Genomic DNA, 6,239 nt, shown 5'->3' on the forward strand with positions numbered 1-6,239 from the left:
AGAAGTACAAGAAAGCAGGACATTAAAAATGAGACTAGGATTTATGGCTACTAAAATCACAATATTTGTATGTAATGAAACAGAAAACAGAGGGCACACATAAACAAATGAATCAAGAAATAACACAGTAGAGCAACAAACCAATGACAGGACAGGAATGTAGTCATGACCAGTGTTGGGCAACGTTACTTTTAAAAGTAATGCATTACAATATTGAGTTACTCCCCAAAAAAGTAACTAATTACGTTCCTTAGTTACTTACGTTAATTACTTTTGCGTTACTTTTGCGTTACTTGTATCTCTTTCACGCCTTACAGGTGTAACAGGTGTAATATAGATAATTGGCATTAAGAAATAAGTTATATTAGAGCAAAAGACATTTCTTAAACATTTAAAATGCTTAATAACTTCTTAGAGAACAATAAGATAATCGACAAAATTTTGACCACAAGGCTGAACACTTTCCAGTCGCACTTCTGTACACTGCTTTGCAAGCTGCCTTCGCCGTCAGAAATGTAACTATCGTTCGTGTATATAAGGTTAAGGGTGTGGGCTGAACACCGGTGATGTGGAGGGAGAACATACCTTTCGCTGTCATTTAGTAAAACTTTCCTTAAATATGACCTCGTCCTCATCTACATCATTCTCTGCTTCATCATCAGCTTGAAACATTCTGAACGCTTTTTACAAAGTCCTCGCTATTATCAGTGACCCTGGCAGTTTATCTTCCCACAAAGAGCAAATGAGCTGTGAATTTGCTCTCTATCTCCGTTGGGATGGCATCGTACATGTGTCTCCCACGGAAAACTTTTATTCTGAGCAGTCAATAGATCTGCTGTCAGGCTGCAGACGCGGAAGCCGATATAATCCGATCATTGTCCTTTTATTTCAAAAAACCGTACAACACAAAAACACTCATAAGCCGTTGAAAACAACAAACAAAGACATCCGCTCGATACGCGTTGTCCGCTATGAGTTCGAATGTCCCAAGCATAATCCATAAAGCCTTCGGCAATGAGTAACCCAAGTCGGAAGTGGAATTCGGATATACAGCCGGCGGTCGAGCAGCCACGCGATTGTCCAGCTTGACAATATAACGACCAACAGCCTGTGACTCAAGAACGTGAGTTTATGTAGTCTGATCTTTCATGAGCCACAGCTGTCGGTAATCTTGGGAAGCAGCGTGACTGCTATCGAGGGGGGCGTGGCAGGGTGAATCTCTGACAGCTACAGACGGGGGTGTGGCAGGGTGAATCCCTGACAGTACCCCCCCTCCAGGGGCGACACCTGACGCCCCAAAACCCACCTATGCCAGGCGGGCCAGGGCACTCCGAGGAAGACGCCTGGGAGCAACGGAGGCCTGGTGAGCATCCTCTGCGGAGAGCCGGAATGGAACAACACCTTGCAGGAGGATCCGGAACGGAGCCACGCCCTCGGTGCTGACGGGAGGCTGAGCCCTGGCGGGGATTGGAGCCAGAGCGACCTCCATGGCGGGGAACCGGAACTGGACACCAACCATGACAATGACCGGGGAGTGGAGAATGTCCCGGGCGGAGACCAGGAACGTCGTACCACCCTCTGAGGGACCTGGAGGACCGATGTCGCCGTCAGAGGGACCTGGAGGACCGACGTCGCCATGCGGGGATCCTGGGGGCGATCCGTCGCCCTGAAGAGGACCTGGGGGCGATCCGTCGCCCTGAAGAGGACCTGGGGGCGAGGCGTCGCCCTCTGTGGAGCTTGGATGCGATCCTTCGCCCTGCGTGGAGCCTGGATGCGATCCTTCGCCCTGAAGAGGACTCGGGGGCGAGACGTCGCCTTCTGTGGAGCCTGGATGCGATCCTTCGCCCTGAAGAGGACTCGGGGGCGAGACGTCGCCTCCTGTGGAGCCCGGGGGCGAGACGTCGCCTTCTGTGGAGCCCGGGGGCGAGACGTCGCCTCCTGTGGAGCCCGGGGGCGAGACGTCGCCTTCTGCGGGCGCTGGGGGCGAGACGTCGCCTTCTGCGGGCGCTGGGGGCGAGACGTCGCCTTCTGCGGGCGCTGGGGGCGAGACGTCGCCTTCTGCGGGCGCTGGGGGCGAGACGTCGCCTTCTGCGGGCGCTGGGGGCGAGACGTCGCCTTCGGTGGAACCCGGGGGCAGCGGTTCGACTTCACTTTCGCAGTCCTGGAGCCGGGGTGAGTGCACAGGGAAACCCCTGACCGTAGGAGCGCTCCTTGGGACCCTTAGGAGCAGATCGGAGCCTACTGGGCAGCCTGGAAATGGGGTGAAGCCTGCCTGGAGATCCACGAGCAGAGAAGAGCTCGCCTGGAGGTCCACGACATCAGTGGAGCTCTCTTCGGGACACTGAAGCGGAGACGAGCTCGTGGGGTCGCTCGGAGGTGGAGACGAGCTCTCGGGAGGAGCCTGGAGCTGGGCGGAGCTCTCTGGAGGGACCTGGAGCTGGGCGGAGCTCTCTTGGAGGTCCTGAGGCGGAGCCGAGCTTTCCGTGGGCGAGATGTCGCCTTGGAAGGGGCTCTGGGATGTGGTGTCGTCTGGAGAGGGACTCGGAGGAGTCACTTCGCCTTCTGTGACCGGAGGTGAAGACTCTGTGGCGGCGAGGCGCTCTCGGGAAGACTCTGTGGCGGCGAGGCGCTCTCGGGAAGACTCTGTGGCGGCGAGGCGCTCTCGGGAAGACTCTGTGGCGGCGAGGCGCTCTCGGGAAGACTCTGTGGCGGCGAGGCGCTCTCGGGAAGACTCTGTGGCGGCGAGGCGCTCTCGGGAAGACTCTGTGGCGGCGAGGCGCTCTCGGGAAGACTCTGTGGCGGCGAGGCGCTCTCGGGAAGACTCTGTGGCGGCGAGGCGCTCTCGGGAAGACTCTGTGGCGGCGAGGCGCTCTCGGGAAGACTCTGTGGCGGCGAGGCGCTCTCGGGAAGACTCTGTGGCGGCGAGGCGCTCTCGGGAAGACTCTGTGGCGGCGAGGCGCTCTCGGGAAGACTCTGTGGCGGCGAGGCGCTCTCGGGAAGACTCTGTGGCGGCGAGGCGCTCTCGGGAAGACTCTGTGGCGGCGAGGCGCTCTCGGGAAGACTCTGTGGCGGCGAGGCGCTCTCGGGAAGACTCTGTGGCGGCGAGGCGCTCTCGGGAAGACTCTGTGGCGGCGAGGCGCTCTCGGGAAGACTCTGTGGCGGCGAGGCGCTCTCGGGAAGACTCTGTGGCGGCGAGGCGCTCTCGGGAAGACTCTGTGGCGGCGAGGCGCTCTCGGGAAGACTCTGTGGCGGCGAGGCGCTCTCGGGAAGACTCTGTGGCGGCGAGGCGCTCTCGGGAAGACTCTGTGGCGGCGAGGCGCTCTCGGGAAGACTCTGTGGCGGCGAGGCGCTCTCGGGAAGACTCTGTGGCGGCGAGGCGCTCTCGGGAAGACTCTGTGGCGGCGAGGCGCTCTCGGGAAGACTCTGTGGCGGCGAGGCGCTCTCGGGAAGACTCTGTGGCGGCGAGGCGCTCTCGGGAAGACTCTGTGGCGGCGAGGCGCTCTCGGGAAGACTCTGTGGCGGCGAGGCGCTCTCGGGAAGACTCTGTGGCGGCGAGGCGCTCTCGGGAAGACTCTGTGGCGGCGAGGCGCTCTCGGGAAGACTCTGTGGCGGCGAGGCGCTCTCGGGAAGACTCTGTGGCGGCGAGGCGCTCTCGGGAAGACTCTGTGGCGGCGAGGCGCTCTCGTGAAGACTCTGTGGCGGCGAGGCGCTCTCGTGAAGACTCTGTGGCGGCGAGGCGCTCTCGTGAAGACTCTGTGGCGGCGAGGCGCTCTCGTGAAGACTCTGTGGCGGCGAGGCGCTCTCGTGAAGACTCTGTGGCGGCGAGGCGCTCTCGTGAAGACTCTGTGGCGGCGAGGCGCTCTCGTGAAGACTCTGTGGCGGCGAGGCGCTCTCGTGAAGACTCTGTGGCGGCGAGGCGCTCTCGTGAAGACTCTGTGGCGGCGAGGCGCTCTCGTGAAGACTCTGTGGCGGCGAGGCGCTCTCGTGAAGACTCTGTGGCGGCGAGGCGCTCTCGTGAAGACTCTGTGGCGGCGAGGCGCTCTCGTGAAGACTCTGTGGCGGCGAGGCGCTCTCGTGAAGACTCTGTGGCGGCGAGGCGCTCTCGTGAAGACTCTGTGGCGGCGAGGCGCTCTCGTGAAGACTCTGTGGCGGCGAGGCGCTCTCGTGAAGACTCTGTGGCGGCGAGGCGCTCTCGTGAAGACTCTGTGGCGGCGAGGCGCTCTCGTGAAGACTCTGTGGCGGCGAGGCGCTCTCGTGAAGACTCTGTGGCGGCGAGGCGCTCTCGTGAAGACTCTGTGGCGGCGAGGCGCTCTCGTGAAGACTCTGTGGCGGCGAGGCGCTCTCGTGAAGACTCTGTGGCGGCGAGGCGCTCTCGTGAAGACTCTGTGGCGGCGAGGCGCTCTCGTGAAGACTCTGTGGCGGCGAGGCGCTCTCGTGAAGACTCTGTGGCGGCGAGGCGCTCTCGTGAAGACTCTGTGGCGGCGAGGCGCTCTCGTGAAGACTCTGTGGCGGCGAGGCGCTCTCGTGAAGACTCTGTGGCGGCGAGGCGCTCTCGTGAAGACTCTGTGGCGGCGAGGCGCTCTCGTGAAGACTCTGTGGCGGCGTGGCACGCCCACGGGAACCTCGGAACAGAGCGGCACGCCTGTAGAAGCTCTGTGACGGCATGGTGTGCTCGCCGACGCTCGGAGATGGTGTGGTGCGTCCACGAGAACCCCGGAACACAGCAGCACGCTGGTAGAGACCCTGAGATGAAGCAGCCCTTTCATTAAAACATTGGGGCTGAGCTGCAGGCTCATGGGAGATCTGGCACGGAGCCGCGTGCTCTTGAGAACCTTGGAATGGAGCACCTTCCTCCTCAAGGGGACTGTAGTGGAGATCCACCACCTCTATCCCCAACTTCCCCAGAAGCAGCCCGCTGAATTCGGCGAGTGAGCCGAATTTGCCCCCTTTGGCGGTCCATAGTGAGCTGGCTTTGGCAAGAACTTCACCAGACAGGAGGGAAATACAGAGGGCAATCTTGGCTCGTTCGGAAGGAAACCGGGAAATGTTAACAGCCACATACTCGCCGATGCCTTGCAGAAATCCGCCCAATTCGTCTTTTTTCCCCGAGTAACGAGCCGGTAATCCCCTCGCGCACTCTGAGGGGCGTGGCGCAGCCGCGCTCTCATGATCCGGCTTCTGTGGATCTGATCCGCGAGGAGCGGCACTGAGCTTCCGGAGGAAATCCGAAGCCTGGTTCAGCTGCCGATCCGTCACGGTCGGAAACGCGGTGTGTCGAATCCGCGTTCGGTTTAGGTCGGTCGTTCTGTCAGGCTGCAGACGCGGAAGCCGATATAATCCGATCATTGTCCTTTTATTTCAAAAAACCGTACAACACAAAAACACTTATAAGCCGTTGAAAACAACAAACAAAGACATCCGCTCGATACGCGTTGTCCGCTATGAGTTCGAATGTCCCAAGCATAATCCATAAAGCCTTCGGCAATGAGTAACCCAAGTCGGAAGTGGAATTCGGATATACAGCCGCCGGTCGAGCAGCCACGCGATTGTCCAGCTTGACAATATAACGACCGACAGCCTGTGACTCAAGAACGTGAGTTTATGTAGTCTGATCTTTCATGAGCCACAGCTGTCGGTAATCTTGGGAAGCAGCGTGACTGCTATCGAGGGGGGCGTGGCAGGGTGAATCTCTGACAGCTACAGACGGGGGCGTGGCAGGGTGAATCCCTGACATCTGCAGTGGTGGAAAGTCGGCAAAAGTTTTCTATATTTCTGTCTCCATTTCCATATATGCAACATTGCAAATGTTGCATATATTCAACATTATACACACACACACACACACACACACACACACACACACACACATCTGTAGTGCTGTGCTTTGCATGCAGATGTTTAATTTTTTTTGAAGTGTTATTTTTTGCAGTTGACAAGAGCTTTTCACCAACACATAATCTACACTTAACCATTATTCCTTTCTCCTTTTCCTTGACTATTTCAAAATAATAACAATACTTCCATAACATTAATGTAATTCTCTGGTTTGCCATCTCCGCTTCTGACCAGCTTCTGTTCCCGCGGCTCGCACGTATGAGTGCGCAAATTCTACGTGACTACGTTCATTTTAATTCAGTATTGATTTTTTTATGCAAAATAATTTAACTGAAAAGTAACTCGCATTACTTTTTTAAAAAAGTAACTCAGATATTAGTGTGTAAATTTATAAAGTAACGCGC

The 6,239-nt window shown here is 57.7% G+C and overlaps 1 long non-coding RNA gene across 1 annotated transcript; it reads right to left on the reverse strand.

Annotated features, from left to right (window-relative positions):
• Nucleotides 1–381: 381 nt before the first annotated feature.
• Nucleotides 382–6,021, reverse strand: LOC310733769. Its single transcript, XR_014535877.1, has 2 exons — nt 5,935–6,021; nt 382–694 (listed from the first exon to the last, which is right to left on the reverse strand). It is a non-coding gene; the product is annotated as an uncharacterized lncRNA (long non-coding RNA).
• Between the last annotated feature and the right edge of the window lie 218 nt (nt 6,022–6,239).

The sequence above is a fragment of the Silurus aristotelis genome (assembly GCF_946808225.1).
Source record: "Silurus aristotelis genome assembly, chromosome: 11".
NCBI classification, from domain to species: domain Eukaryota; kingdom Metazoa; phylum Chordata; class Actinopteri; order Siluriformes; family Siluridae; genus Silurus; species Silurus aristotelis.